At 34.7% G+C, this 17,069-nt stretch overlaps 1 protein-coding gene across 22 annotated transcripts in view; it reads left to right on the forward strand.

The window, feature by feature from the left end:
• NLGN1 (neuroligin 1) overlaps positions 1-17,069 on the forward strand; it is an 887,779-nt gene that overhangs the window by 257,272 nt on the left and 613,438 nt on the right. The gene's annotated exons all lie outside the window — the stretch shown is intronic.

A 17,069-nucleotide genomic window follows, 5' to 3' on the forward strand; every position in this document is an offset into this window, starting at 1 on the left:
TGTCTCAACATAATTTATTGCAAATATTTATGTTTTCAACAGTGAACTGAGATGCTACCTTCACTATACACGAAGTTTTCATACATTCTTAAGTAGATTTCTGGTAATCTATTTTGTTCATTGGAGAAACCTCATATGCTTTTAATTATAGCGGTTATAGAGTATGCTTTTATATTTGGCAGGACTGCTACTGCCTCTTGTTATTTTTGGAGGGATTTTCTAACTCCTTGCCTGCTTATTTTCTTTTTTTATTATTTGTATAAATTTAAGGGGTACAAGTGCATTTTTGATACATGGATATATTGTGTAGTGTCGAAGTCTGGGCTTTTAATGTAAGCATCACTTGAATAATATACATTGTATCCATTAAGTAATTATTCATCCCTCACCTGTCTCCCACCCTCCTACCCCTCCAAGTCTTCAGTATCCATTATTCCACTCTGTATGTTCATGTCTACACGCTATTTAGCTCCCATTTCTAGGTGGGAATGGGTGGTGTTTGACTTGCTGTTTCTGAGTTGTTTCCCCTTAAGATAATGACCTCAAGTTCTATCCATGTATGATTTCATTCTTTATATGGCTGAATAGTATCCCATATATATTCAATATTTATGTGTTATATATATGTATATATAATAAGTTGTTATATATATATTACTTTTTTATTCGCTTATCTGTTGATGGACAGTTAGGTTGATCCCATATCTTTGCTATTGTGAATAGTGTTGTGATAAACATAAGAGTGCAGATATTTTTGATATAATGATTTCTTTTCCACTGGGTAGATACCCAGTAGTGGGATTGCTGGATTGAATGGTAGTTCTATTCTTATTTCTTTGAGAAGTCTTCATACTGTTTTCCATAGAGGTCTTACTAATTTACATTCCCCCTAGCAGTGTATATGTATTTCTTTTTCTCTGCATCCTCACCAACATTTGTTATTTTTTGACTTTAATAATAGCCATTCTGACTGGTATAAGATGATACCTCATTGTGGTTTTAATTTGCATATCTCTGATGGTTAGTGATGTTGAGCATTTTTTTTTATGCTTGTTGACCATTTGTATGTCTTCTTTTAAAAAATGTCTACTCATGTTCTTTGCCCATTTTTTTGTTTGTTTGTTTGTTTTTTGAGACAGAGTCTGTCTGTCACCCAGGCTGGAGTGCAGTGGCATGGTCTCGGCTCACTGCAACCTCCAACTCCTGGGTTCAAGCGATTCTCCTGCCTCAGCTTCCTGGGTAGTTGGGATTACAGGCACACACCATGATGCCCAGCTAATTTTTGCGTTTTTTAGTAGAGATGGGATTTCACCATGTTGGCCAGGCCGGTTTCAAACTCCTGACATCAAGTAATCTGCCTGCCTCAGCCTCCCAATGTGCTGGCGTTACAGGTGTGAGCCACCATGCCCGGCCCCTTTGCCCACTTTTTAATTGGGTTATTTGGTTGTTATTGTTGAGTTTGAGTTTCTTATAAATTTTGGATATTAGTCCACTGTCAGATACATAGTCTGCAAGTATTTTGTCCGTTATATAGGCTGTCTGTTCACTCTGTTGATTATTTCTTTTGCTGTGCAGGAACTTTTAGTTTCTCTGAGTCCCATTTGTTTATTTTTGGTTTTGTTGCTTGCGCTTTTTAGATCTTAGTCATGAATGCCTTGCCTGGGAAAATATCCAGAAGAATTTTCCTTAGGTTTTTGTCTATCATTTTGATAGTTTCAGGTCTTACATTTAAGTCTTTATTCCATCTTGAGTTGATTTTTGTGTTGGGTGTGAGAGAGAGGTCCAGTTTCATTATTCTACATATGGCAATTCCCAGCACCATTTGAAAAGACTGTCCTTTCCCTGGTGTATGTTTTTGTCAATCTGTTGGCTATAGATATGTAGCTTAACCTCTGGGATCTCAATTCTGTTCCGTTGATCTATTTGTCTGTTTGTATACCAGTATTATGCTGTTATAGTTACTATAGTCTTGTAGTATAATTTGAGGTCAGGTAATGTGTTGCTTCCAGCTTTGTCCTTTTTGCTTAGGGTTGCTTTGGCTATTCGAGCTCTTTTTTGGTTCCGTATACATTTTAGGTTTTCTCTAATTCTTTGAAACATGACATTGATATTTTGGTTAGAAATTGCATTGAATCTGTAGATTGCTTTAGGCACTATGGTCATTTTAACAATATTGATTCTTCCAATTCATGAATGTGGGATATTTTTGCATTTGTTGGTGTCCTCTATGATTTCTTTCCTCAGACTTTTGTAGCTTCCCTTGTAGAGATCTTTCACCTCTTGTTTAAATATGCTGCTAGGTATTTTTTAGGTAGCTATTATAGATGGGATTACCTTCTTGATTTTGTTCTCGGTTTCATTGTTGTTAGTGTATAAAAATGCTACTGATTTTTGTATATCTATTTTGTATTCTGAAACTTCACTGAATTTATTTATCAAATCTAAGAGGTTCTTTTGCAAAGTCGTTAGGGTTTTATACATACAACATCATATCATCAGTAAACAGAGATAATACAACTTCCTCTTTTCCAATTTGGATGCCTTTTATTTATTTCTCTTTCCTGATTGCTCTGGCTAGGACTTCCAGTACTGTGTTGCATAGGACTGGTGGAAGTGTAAAATCCTTGTCTTGTTCTAGTTTTAAAAGGAATGCTTTCAACTATTTTTATTAAGTATGACATTTGCCGTGGGTTAGCATATTTGGCCTATATTATTTTGAGGTGTATTTCTTCTTTGCCTAGTTTGTTAAGGGTCTTCATCGTGAAGGAATGCTGAATTCTATTAAATGCTTTTTCTGAATTTATTGAGATGATCATATGCTTTCTGTCCTTAACTTTGTTTATATGATGAATTACATTTCTTGACAAAAATGTTAGCACCAACTTCTTAGTTTAAGAAAATGAAAACTTTGCATTTTTATAAACATTATGTTCAATTTATATATTGATATAGTTGATTAAAAGATAGCTATAAATTATTTGCTATTTATGTATTGAGACATGGAATCTGATTTCCCCTCCCTGGAGTCTGAGCTGGCTATTATGATTTGCTTGTCTATTGGAGTGTAGAAGAGACATTCTGAGACTTAGAGGCTTGGGCAGAAAAAGCCTCACAGACACTTTCTAGGTCTAGGAACCTCAGTTTTAGGAACTGAGGAAGTTCCTTTCTAGCAACCTCTTAGGACCCAGACACCATGCTGTTAGGAAGTCCAAGCAGCTCCCTGTACAAGCCACATGAACAGGAGCCAATTATCCTTGTCAGCAACCTTGGCTGAGTCAATAGCCACTACCAACCGGATAGCCACATGAGTGAGTCTTCTTAGAGGTGGATACTCTAGCCCTAATAGAATCACCCAGCTGATGCTATATGGAACTGAGTTGAGTCATCCTCAATAAGCCTACTTAAATTTCAGATGTGTTTGACAAAAACTGAATAATTATTAAAGATTACTGTTGTTATAAGCCAGAAAAATGATCTTAGAGAGAATTAAAACTGGATAGATACTTTTTAAACTTTCCGCTTTGCACTAAGTTGCCATCAAATACTCTTTATACCTTCATTTTTCTACCCTATTCTATTAAAAATAACGTTTAGAGGATTGTAATACAGTCTATTTAAATAAGCATTTTACCTTAAACACCTTAATAATACTAGTAATATCTTATAAAACATTAATCCTGAATAGCATAACATTATACTTGTTTAGTAAAATGAATAGTTTCTAATAATTAAAATAAATTGTTACTCTTATCCTATATACTTCAAATAAGAGTTCAAGGCAGTTAAAAATCTACCTATGCATCAGGTCCCTATTATAAGTAAATAGAAGGAGAAACCTATAAAAAGTAGGGATTACATTATTACATTATTTTCTTGGTTCTAAGTTTCATCCTTTTAAACTAATATTTCTCAACTTGGATGCTTCTTGTGATTGATATATATGTTTAATGTAGTGACTCTCCTACCATCCAAAAGCTATTGCTAAGTCAAATAATATGTTAGGATTGAAGAATTATGTATACATCTTGAGGCATTTTCCTTTTTTTTTTCTAAAATAAAATCAGCATCTATAGATAGATATCTGAGAACTGCAAGAAGATTCTTCAGGCAATTTGATTGAAATGGCCAATGTAGTTAGACAGATATCCAGTTTGCATAGGAGGAAAAGAATTAATGGATGGATGATGTATTTTTGTCTGCTTGGCATTGCGTTTTTCAGTCATATATGTAAGCATAGAGCCAGTAGTGTATACAGTGTGGTCACAGATACTGAAGCCAGACTCCTTGGTTTCAGATCTCAGCTCTTCCATGGTAGCCATATGACCTTGGGAAATTTTTGCTTCCATTATAGTTTTCTATGAGTATTCAATAAGTTAATACTCATAAAGCACAAAGGAAAGTAATAGCATATAGTTTGCACCTTGCAGAAGTTTGTTAAATAAAATTAAAATGCAGGGAGGACCTCAGAAGGGGAAAAGCTAAATAAGTATTTTAACGGGAAGAAAAAAGGAAAAAATAGAGCAGGCAACACTGTAATGGGATTTATTTAAGCAGCTGCTGTTTCTTTACATAAACTCTTATTCACTTATATAAAGCATCTCTGTAGAAAGTATGAAAGGTGCTTCAGAGAAGTTTTCAAGCCTTTAGAAAGTTCCAAAGCCTAAATATATATATGAACCTTTTTGTATTGCAGCAAGTCATTCTGCTATGTACACATTTTAGTACAGATGGCTATTTTGAGAGAGTGTAAGTAAAACTGGTTATAACAAATGAATTTTCTATTCCCAAGATTTGTTTTTCTCTCAGTATGTTATCATTTTGAGCTACATTTTTGGAAGCATATATGACAGGTGTACTTCCCAACTGTGCCTGAAAGAGTGATGTTTTGAAAAAAAAAATCTACCACTTCAAACCTCTAGTTCTCTGTTCTTTCTTCACGTTGAAATTATTTCTGGATGAATTTGTTTATTTCTTATTTCTCAGGTGTATTTACTTATACTTTGTATCCTACCTACATCTCAAATGATTTTAAGATAGCTTTTAAAAATTCATGTATAATAAGACAGTTAAAATTAAAAAAAAATCTGACACCACATGTATATGACTGTATGAGAGCGTGAGGTTCTCAATGGAAAAGTGCATATGTTACCAGTGGATGGTGTCCAGGTTCTTGGCAACTTGAACAAAGAATTGGACAAAATGCACAGACAAAGCAAGGAAAGAATGAAGCAACAAAAGCAGAGATTCATTGAAAATGAAAGTACACTCCACAGGGTGGCAGTGGGCCCAAGCATAGGGGCTCAAGAGCCCTGTTAAAGAATTTTTTGGGGGTTTAAATATCCTCAAGAGGTTTCCATTGGTTACTTGATGTACACCCTATGTAAATGAAGAGGATGAAGGAAAGTTACAAAGTCATTTACTCGGTGTTTGTCCTATGTAAATGGAGAGGATATTTCCTGTCATAGCTGAAGTGTTTCCCTTTGATTTAGTTTTAGGAAGTCCTTAGGTTTCCTGCGTCCAGACCCCATTCTCCTGCTTCACATATGCCTAAAACTTTGTAATATCAAATTTTGTTTTGAGCTTGCTGGTAGGCAAGACAAAAAGGAGCACTGATTAAAAGTACTCTAAGTTAATTAGAGCTCATAACTATTTTCTTTTCCTTGTCCTGAATTCTGAAAAGCATCCATTGGTGGTTCCTACCTACACAGAAATAATACCCTCTACAGAGCTTTTGCAAAACATACAGAGATTTCTCTTATATCCCACCCACTTTTGATGAAAGTCATAGGTGTACTACGCAAATGTCACTTAGTGAAAATGTAAGTTGGTGTTTGGTTTTGGATTATTTTATTCATTTGTTCGTTCATTTGCTGTTGGTGAGACCCAGCTAACATGGTCCAGATGTGTTGCCTTCTCCTCTGGTGACAATTAGAATTCTTAATGAAGTTGTTTTCAGAAGATGACCCCCACCACTATCTGAATTAAAATCACATGAATAATTTGTTAAAATGTACATTCCAGGTCCTCAGCTCAGTCTTACTCAATGAGAATTTTGGGGACTGGGTTATTTTTTAAAAGCTTCTCAAAGGATTGTTATGAACACCAAAGAGGGCAAATTACTTTCTTAGACAAGTAGACCTGTGGGAAAGGGATCAAAGGGCAATCTAAGCTACAAGAAAGTGAAGGTTTGAAGACATTGCATACTACTCTGCAGGATTTTACAACTGACAAGTTGACAGCTTCTTCCTCATCTCAAAGAGGAGGAAATCATTTTGTCTTACCTACCAGAAAGGATTGTTGTAAAGATTACATTAGACAATAAATGTAAAAATGCTTTGAAAACCATTATATAAAAAAGAAGATACAGTTTTCATTATTATCAAGAAAAACACTTAGTTTTTAAAATCTAACTCTAATAAGGAGGTTGTTAGGCATAGAACTTTGGGATCTCATGGTGTGTTTAACTCCCGAATTTCACTCACTACGGTATCTAAAATAAAAGCCTTAAATTCTGGGTCTCAGGGAATCTGGAGATCCTCTGCTTCCTAAATAGAATTTCAAGCTCCTTCTATCTTTAGATTTGCCTTCCCCATTCTTCCAACTCCATGTGCTGCCAATTCCTGGGGCATTTGGGGTTCTATAGTGCAAATTGAATTGGTTTTTGACCTTCTTTACTGCTAACCTAGGAATCAACTTTCTTAGCTAAGGATTTGCTTCTTGTCTTTCTGCAGTCTAGCTTCTAAAATAGTGCCATTTTCTCTGTCCCCCCTGCCCCCTTTGTTTTGTTATTGTGAGATTTTTTCCTCTTTCAGAAATTATTTGCAGTCATTTTAAGGGGCACTGGGCAGTGGGGGGAAAGCTAACCCAAGATTTTTGCTTTGAAGTTGTTCTTTTAAAATGTAAATGCTTTCTCCTTAAAATCATTAGTTGCAAACTTGATTCACACTCTTGTTTTATGATGTTTTAAAATGTGATGCATGTATTTTGCCCTCAGCTAAAAAAAATAGGAATCATCCCACCCACTCTAAAGCCCCAGATCTGGTTACTTTATTCTCAGTAGCAGGATGGAAGAAAGAAGGAGGAGGGAAGGAAGGTAGGAAGGAAGCCAAAATTAATGGATATTAATTTTGAAGAGTATTGGTGATGATCCTTGTCAGCAATGTATTAATACTTCCTAGATTTTCTTATGACTCCCCTTTTTTTCATATAAAATCTGATGAATGTGACAAGTTTATGCCTGATTGTACTGGTAGAGTAATAAACTTAAGTTTGTAAGTGCATGGTGACTTTCAGCAATATCCAGTAAAGGGACTTGGGAAAAAATGTTTTAGGAACCCTATCAATAAAACATAGGTAATTAAAGAACTAAAAATGGTGTAACTTTCATATGGTAGTTAGAGAAATTTAACAGGCATGGTGACAGTCTACATTATTAGTAGATGCTGTGGCTATACATATTTATACTATAAGTCCAAGGTACCCCATATATAACTATGAACAATCAAAGAGATACCGGGTCTTTGCAGATAGATGTCCTAACTACTTCTCATTTTCCATAGGTCTGTTGCTACCAGGTATGTGATTAGGAAGCTGTCATAACCTAAATTACTCCTTTGTTGAGTCTCTGTTGGGTGTAATTCCATTAATTGCTTTACAGGAGAGAGAAATAGCTTGGCATAGACAAGTTTTGAAGAGAATTAAGAACAGCAATTGTGCTTCAGAGTAGAATCCAGGCTAGTGACATACAAGAGCAATAATCCGAATTTGTTCCATTCTCAGGTAGTCCTACTTCTAATCTTTATATTGAAGCTTTATGACTACTGTAACATTAATTTGGAAATAGCATAGAACTATCCTCCTCCTTCAGATGACTTCTGATGAGTCCATTCTTAGTTGTGCAGTCTTATAGAACCGGGAAAAATGATTCAGTGAAGGCATCAAAGGCTTCTTGCTACTTTGCTTTGGTTCATTCAAAGCTTGCTGCTTCTAAACTAAGACTTCCTTGGGATTACCCTTGCTAGTCTCTCCCAGGGTCCTGTTTCAAGGGTATGTAGGCATGGTGTTGATTCCAGTGCTAGAGTACTGCTCTAAGAAGAGGCCCCAAATGATCCACTGGGACAAAATATCTTTGCATGTTCTATAATGTACTTTATAATCTATTCATACAGCACTACATTTGTATGGTTTATACACATGCATGGAATGGAGGTTCATCCTCAAAATGTTTGTAAAACTATCCCATAAAATAAGAAAATTATTCGAAGAGTACAGTTAACCTTATTTGATGCTTCTGTGAAGATAAGCGCACAATTGTTTTGGTCTTCTCTTCAACAGAGAAGTGTAACTCCAGAAGCTTGAAGCCTTGCGTTATCTCATTAGGCAGATGAGTCCCCTAAGTTCTATTGCCACTACTCATTTTTACCAAAAAATCTTGTCTTACCATTAGCATTATTGAGAGCAATAACCAGTGCAAGTAATAATAAAATATCCAGAGAAAATAAAACCTAAATGTAGAAGAATTTTAGAGTTTAGGAAGGTGTCAAATTTAGAGGTATGCATTCTCATTCTTACATTATACTCAATGGTGATGTATAAGCTATTAAAAACAAACCATATTAAAGAAAGGGCATTTGTTTTGTAACTTTTTTCAAATGAACAAATTGGTGATGCCTAAGACCATTTTATTTGCTGTCTCCTCTATTTGCTGAAGCGTTCAACTCTTTGTGACAGCTGAAATGACAATCACTGCATGACATAACCATTTACCTAGTGTGTACAGGGATATTTCAGAAATATTAACCATGTGGGAGTCATTTAAAAGGCAAGTAAGTATGACCAGAGTCATTTAGCATTTAGAAACTTCCAGAGCAGCAGTTTAAAAAATAGCCTTGGGCCACAGAGTCTTCTTTGCCAGCTAACATATTGGGTTTATTATATATATGTATATGAAAAAAACCATTGTGATGCCTTGATCTCTGATTCACAAATTTAGAGCACTGCTAGCTTCAAATCATGGTGTGTACCTTATGGTTTCTTATTTATGATTCTCTGGGCTTCTGTGTGCGTGTGTAAGTGTGTGTGTATGTGTGTTTAGAAGGGGGTGGTGGTTTCTTCACTGCTTTCATCATTTGCATGCTTGTGTTTGGTTTTAACGAGGAGGTGTATGTTTTTGGTTCTATGTTTTGTTGAAATTCCTTATCACAAAAGTCCACTACCTTAATAACCATCTTGCAGGCTAAATGTGACTCCTGAAAGTCATAGGTGTTTTATTCTGAATTTACATACTTGTCCTTAACTGGCAGATATGAAAGTTTCCTCCTTCTATACTTTGTTGATTTGTATAGGTCTCCTATTCTGAGGACATAGTGAGAGAAAATGTGGTACATGTTCTAGTAAAATGAGTGGTTATTCTTGCTATTCTGTAGAGACAGCGGAGGCAGGTGAATTATGTTCCACTGTGTCAGCCCCAAGCTAAATAGAGCTTTATCTTTTCCACACAGTGAAAGCATCTAGAGGGAATGCAAAGTAGTTTCCATTGTGCAATGAATCACTCATTAAAGTCAATTGACATCCAAGGAACACTTGTTTCAGTTATCACAGCTATTGGTAGGGGAAGCTGGTTATCAAAGAAAGACGGAATACCACACTGGACCAATCATCCCCTTATTTTATTTTTTTTCAAATAAAAAACATACTTAGAAGTCAATTCATTACATTTTCTAGGTTCATGCATTGAAATTCAGATTCCCCAACTTCCAAATTCTATGTTAAAAGTTTCTGAATATATATACATTATTTTCACCTCTAGAAAGTTATTGAAACTATTCAATTGCTTGGATGGCTGAAGATCAAAAGCATTACAGTCAATTAAGGGGAGATTGCCATACTAAGTGATCTTTGGAATATAATACTTTAAATACTAATTCAGCTTTACAACCTGAAGGTAAAAACCAAACAATTACATGGGATAAAAACTGCTTTAATGTATTACTTCTTATCTAAACACTGTTAAAATGCTCAAATTCTACTACTAGTATAAAATGAAAAAAATGAGCACCAAAGTATATCATGTTCTCCACTGTCAAGTCCTTTTGACTGGTGAGAAAATACTGGTTCATATTTTATCTAAGTGTTCCCAACTCATCCTCTTCACATTATACTTGGATGCACCATGGTGTGCTGAAAAGAAGTTTGGCTTAATTTCAGACTCAAACATTACCTCTTCATGTAGTCTCAAGTTAATGAACTTCCCTGGGCCTGAGTTTCCTCATTTATAAACAAAGGGAGTGTGAGAGCACTCATAAAATATTACTTGAAAAGACTGAAAAGCAAACGTGAATGAGTAGTGTCCAGTGAAGGGTGTGTGCCAATAATCCACTTGAGATTGTTCATGCCTTTCATTCTGTGTGTTAGTGGCAGAGATGGAGGGAAATGAACTAATGAAAGAAATATGTAGATGGATAGGATCAAAGGAATTCAAAGTAGAGTAGTGAGCGAGCTAAAAAATTTTGTATAGTTTCTCTAGGATTCTAAAAAAGAAACTCATTTGATGACTGATATTTATAATGCTTCAAGTTTATTAATGGCTTACTGCAATGTGTCTCAATAAAAGGTGACTGATGTTATCCACGTTTTTCAGATGGATAAGTTGAGGTCAAAGAAGATAAGTACCTTTCCTAACATTCCATGGCTCATAGGTGGGAGCATTTGGATTTGACTGTACGTCTCTCTGACTTCAAAGTCCAGGTTCTCAGCACTGGGTGAAGAAGCCTCCCAAACTGTGGTAAAGGTACCTAGTTATTATTACACCACATAGTGGTAAGCGAGATTATAGAGCAGGAATAATTCCCCTTAGGATACTGAGTTTACCTTCCACCATTTGAAAAAAGAATTTCTTCTTTGATTAGATATTTGGCCTGTGTCTTGCTAAAGCTGTTTCATCAGACATAAGTTTATGTTGTGATTAGAGAAATGTGTACTATTCCTTATCTTAAGCTATCTCTTAATAAAGTTACAATTCATAACTATAAACAATATGAAATCATTAGTAAATAGCATAATCTGGCATTTTGGGCCACTTAGCAAAAGTCGTTAGAATACCATTTCATTGATTAAAAGGTAAGTTTACCCATATCGTTAATATAAATAGCCATCTGTTTATACCACGAGCATGGTAACAGGCAAATCAGAGCAGGAAGCAGGGTGCATGCAATAGCATTTGGAACCTTGGCGAATCAGACCACAGCAGGACTTTATTAATTAAATCGCTGTAGGCTGATTGCTGAAGGCATTGGTCTGTTCTGTTAGAACCCAAATGACAAGAGTCACGCAACTGTTTGTACATAGTAAATTCCTTAATCATTTGACTCTCCGTGTATGGCTTATAATTCTCTTCCCCTTCCACTGAAGGATAAACAAGTTATCTTTCCCTTTATCCATGGCTGCTGAATACCTCTTTCAGCTCACAAGCATTGATGACAAAGAACATTATCTTAAGAAGAAAAGTATGAATGCCCAATTCCATTGCCAAATAGGCCCTTACAGAGCTATTTATGGAATCCTAAAGGTAATACATACGGCAATAATAATGAACTGAGACTAAAATAATTTGCTTCTAGACATAGTTCTGCTACATTTAAAAAGTATGTCAGCCTTGACCAAATCACTTTATCTTAGTTTTCTCACCTAAGAAATGAGGAGGTTGTACAATTTAAGGTGTCTATCAGTCACGAAATCTCAAGATCTGTTCATCTATGTTTAATTTCATGAAGTATATTAAAAATTATTGGAATAATTTGTGCAGCTTAAAGTTTATTCATAATTTATCCATTTGAAGTATCTGTGTATTTCAAGATAGCTACATTGTTTTCTGTTCTTACTCCTTTTGAAATAATAGATGTTTGATTTTCTATGAATCTTTGGAAGGATTCCAGATGTTTGCATTGGAGTCTTTCTTAGCCATTAGCATATGATTTCATCAATTTCCTTTAACTCATATCAGTGGTTCTCAACTTAAGACATTTTGGCATTCTCAAAATAAGACATTTTTGGTTGTCACAAATTGGGAGATGCTACTGGTATCTCTATTACATAAAGACTAGGAATGCTGTTTTAAATCTCACAATTCACAAGGTAACTCCATAACCCCAACACAAAATTTTCCTGCCCAAAATGTCAACAGTATACTTTTCCATAGGTATTTGGAGAAATCCTAAACTAACTATATACATTAAAGTAGAGAGGAACTAGCCTGGGAGTCTTATTTTTATACCAAATATAAAGCACACTGCAGGGAAGTTGTAAGTCAGTTTATTATGCATTTTAAAAGCATCAGGTGATACTTAACTATAAATAATTATTTTCCATTTCAAAATTCAGTGGGATAGATGGTAAATGCATGGACTTTGGAGTAGGTGAACTTGGGTTCATATCCTGACTTTATCATTTAATAGTTATATGACTTCAGACAACTTCTTTCTCATTTCTGAGTCTCAGTGCTCTCATCTGAAAAAGTGTTTAGTTGTATCTTCCTTTCATTGTTGTAAGACTTAAAATGGAACATTAAGTGCTTATAAGGAAAAGCTGTTTAAGACAGACACATAACAATGATTATGTTAACAATGGTAGCTGATTTGCTAAAAAAATTCCATGAATCAAAATTTTCTTTGCACAAAGTTGTTTAACTTATTAAGGTTTTACAGCAGAAAAGGAATACTGATAAATGCTTCTGTTGAAACAAGGAAAAAACAGGACAAAAACAACTTTTCAAAAACTTTTTTTTATTTAAAAATATATATGGGAAAACACATTTTATGCTGTAAAAAAGAAAGTTCTTGAATATATAGAAGCTAGTGCCAAAATAATAAATAGCATTGGAAAGATATTGTAAAGAACCGTGCTGAACAAGAGAAGCTCCTAAAGATATTAAAACCACCCACAAATGAATCAGAAAAAAGCTGCAGTTGAGAGATGACTAGAAATGTATTGGTAGCTGAGCTGGGAACAGTTTTCAACATGCTTTATTTCTAAACATTCCATCTTTTCTGCACTAGTATGTCCAGTAAGGTCAATGACTATAGAAAATGCTCAAGTGTAGACAGAGGATTCACAGATATCTGAAAGTCACGCTCCTTGAAGATTATCAGTTTAAAATCTGTGAATCACTGCTACTTTTTTTTTTTTTCCATTATGAGCAGTCTTTTTCCCAAAGGAATCCTGCCTGATGAGTAGGAGTACATTGTTTGAAAGAACTACAGAAGTACTTCTTAGGTGTTTTTCCCCTTTAGCAAAATGTTGGGAAGATGGAGGAGTATTCAGCATGAGGTATGCTGTCATTATATTTATTCTGGGCCTTTCTGCACTGTAATTTATTTCTGTGCCAAAACAATATGAATTGTTAAAAAATGTGCTTCTCCAAAATATGAAACAATTGGACTGGATCCCTGTTGAATTATGCACATATCTTAGCTAAAAGAATGGTATTTTCTGAATAATAAAAATCATACTTTTTTGCAGAAACAAAAAACTCAAAATATTTATCAGTACATTTTAAGGGCTATTCTCCCAATTGGATCTAAAATGAACTTTAAAAAAATTCAAATGGTTCTCAGAAAGCCCACAACATTTATTTAGAACAGATTGTATCTACCATCTCTTATCTTTTTATGAGATGATTCTTCCTAGTAATGAAGAGTCCTAAATGGAATTGGCATCTAAATTTTAGAAATACAGAATCACTTTATTGTGCATGAAGATACTTCTAGAATAAATATAGTCACATCATCTCTTTATGATAAAGAAATTGGTAGCTTGAGTGAGGGAACAATTAAAAGTGTTAAAAAAATGAGCACTGGGCAGTGTTAACAATTTCCTGTGCTGTGATTATTACGCAAAGGGAAAGGAAGTTTCCATTCATTGAACACCCTCTGTGGGTAAAGTACTCTTCTGATGCTTTCATACATGTTCTCATGGAATCCTCAGAGCCACATGCAAAGTGTGGAAACTGTATTATGCGTTATGTGTTATTATGTATTATGTCAGAGATGAGATTACTGAGTCGCAGAGAAGTTAAGATCATTCAATTAGTGAGTAGAAGCTTTGAGTTTGAATCCAGATGTAAAGTCTCAAGTTCAGTGCTCTTTTCTCTAAATAACACTGCTTACATTATTTATTATTATTTTATATGTGTTTGTATTTAAACACTCCCCAAAATGCTCTGAATTTCCACTGCTAGGTGAGTTCTTTAATGTCAGGGGTAATGATTTGAATGTTTCTGAGCTCATAATATATTCCGTATTAGTGACTGGCATATGGTTGGTCCTTATAAATATTTGTTAAATAGATTCCAATATTGACAACATACAAGAAATACATCTTGCTTCATTTGTCAAAAAAAGGTGGTTGATATGATCTGGCTCTGTGTCCCCAACCAAAATCTCATCTTGAATTGTAATTAGAATTATAATCCCCATGTGTTGGGGAAGGGACCTCATGGGAGGTAATTAGATTGTGAGTGTGGTTCCTCCAAGTTGCTCTCATGATAGTGAGTTAGTTCTCATGAGATCTGATGGTTTTATAGGGGGCCTTTCTCCCCTGTGTTCGGCACTTCTCCTTCCTGCCGCCGTGTGAAGAAGGACATATTTGCTTCCCCTTCCTTCATGATTGTAAGTTTCCTGAGGCCTCCCAGCCATGCTGAACTGTGAGTCAATTAAACCTCTTCCCTTTATAAATTACTCAGTCTCGGGTATGTCTTTATTAGCAGCTTGAGAATGCACTAGTACAGTGGCAGAATGGCACACCTGTCGAGCCATTTAGACATTTTGAAGATAAATGTTATATAAATACATCATTATATTTCTGCGGAAATGACAAGGTTTACATAATTGACATTGAAGAATCTCGCATGTGTAAACAGCGCTAATCTTCTGTCTACTTTAAATCTTGTTATCAAAAAAATTCTGTTGGGTATGTATTCAGAAATAGTTGCCTAGGACAACATAAAAAAGTTAAAAAGATATGTATTTCAATGGGAAACATTTAAATTTTACCTATGTGGTTTTATGCATTTCTTAATGTGCAGAGAGAAGAAATAAACTGTTGTTGAAAGATCTAAAATAGTAGTGACCAAATTCTCTTGGTACATTGTTTCCCTAATATGAAGTTTGTCGTAATTATTCATGTTTTTTTGATTTGTAATTGGTATTAATTTCGGCCTTCCATTGGCATTATAACTTAGTGCTTCCAAAATGCATTTTCTTTGTATGCCTGACACTTTTCCTGAACACATGAAGCACAGAAAATGGTTATTCATCCTTGTGTCCCTGCAGGCATCTAATGGGTGAATTCATACTTTACCATACTGTTGTATGTGATTGAGGATATAAATTGTGATATACTTGGAGAAAGCATCATGCCTGTCATGAAAGCTCTGGCCTTACATCTTCTTTTATATGTCAATTGACTTTGAGTTCCTGATAAGTGATATCATAATGTTGTAGTAAATATATATATATATATAAAATTTTGAGTTCCTGATAAAATCTCTACAACACTATCAGCTTTTCCCACCTCTGACCATTGATGTAGATAAATATAAGCCTAAGTATCCTCCTTTAGAAAATGAAATGTCCTATTGATAGGATACAATCGATGTAATCCTGGACCAAACCATTAGCTCAGATGTATTTTCCCCAAAATGTGTGTCATTTTATATGCAATTTATACAGTCAGAGTTAAAAGCTACACTATGAAGGGAGTTGAAAACATGCCTAATGTATTGGTGTTAAAACAAGTTATTGTTTTTGAAGGGAAATTGTGTTGTTAGAAATTGTGTTGATACAGTCTTGTTTTAATCAGAGGATGTCAGAGTTTAAGGATGTCTCCTTACAGAAATCTGATTAATGGATCAACCATTCCCTAACAGGGACTCTCTTGGTGATGCTCTTTCTTTGAAGATGATCCCAGTTATTTTTGGATGTGTTGTACATTCATTGCTGTCCTGAAGGTGAAAAGTCTGCTCCAGTGAAAAGTTTTTTAAAAGTTCATTAGCATGAATACTAACTAAAATGTCAATAAAGATGAGAAGCTTTATTTATAATAGCTTTTTAATGGCACTCAACATTAAGACATCTTAAATTCTAAAAACAACATAGTTTTTAATTGCATTATTAGAATTATAGAAAACACAGATTAACAAACAGAACACTCATTATCCTAACTCACATAAAAAGAAAATGTTAACATTTTATTGCATATTGTTCAAGATCAGTTCCTTTGCACATATTCAGAGATAGGAACTTCTTGGACATAAAATATAAAAAGTAAAAAAGAATAAACATAATCACATTGTACTTTACATATATTTCATTCTGCTTTTTAACATGATAATGGATTACAACAACCCATGTATGCCAATAATTATAAAGAAATATGATAATTTTCATGGCAGAATATAGCTTTGTGTGATGTAACATTATTTGTTGGATTTGTTGGGCATTTAGGTTATTTCCATTTTAATTTTTCAAACATTGCCATAATGAAACACACGCATACGTGCGCACAGACACACACACACACACACACGTACAGCACTGTGGGATTTTCTGATTATTCCCTTAGGATACATTTTAACAGATAAAATTGTGGGAACAGTAGATATGTATACTTCTTTTTTAAAACATTTTTTAAAAAAACTAATTTTGGACTTGAAGAAAAATGGCGAAAATAAGACAGAGATTTACCCAACACACCCCACCCAGATTCCCTGAATGTAACATCTAGCATAACCATGTTACAATGATGAAAACCAAATAATTACATTGGTATGATACTATTATCTAAATTGCAGACTTTAATTGAATTTCACCAATTTTATTCTGTAACATCTTTTTCTGTACCAGGATTCTATATAGATTTTCACAGTTTATTTGGTTGCTATTTTTTCTGAAATTCCCTTTTTTTTGAGTTCAGGTCTCACTCTGTTGCCCAGGCTGGAGTACAGTGGCTTGATCTTGGCTCACTGCAACCTCCGCCTCCTGGGTTCAAGTGATTCTCCTGCCTCAGCCTCCCGA

Source organism: Gorilla gorilla, chromosome 2, assembly GCF_029281585.2.
Source record: "Gorilla gorilla gorilla isolate KB3781 chromosome 2, NHGRI_mGorGor1-v2.1_pri, whole genome shotgun sequence".
Classification (NCBI taxonomy): domain Eukaryota; kingdom Metazoa; phylum Chordata; class Mammalia; order Primates; family Hominidae; genus Gorilla; species Gorilla gorilla.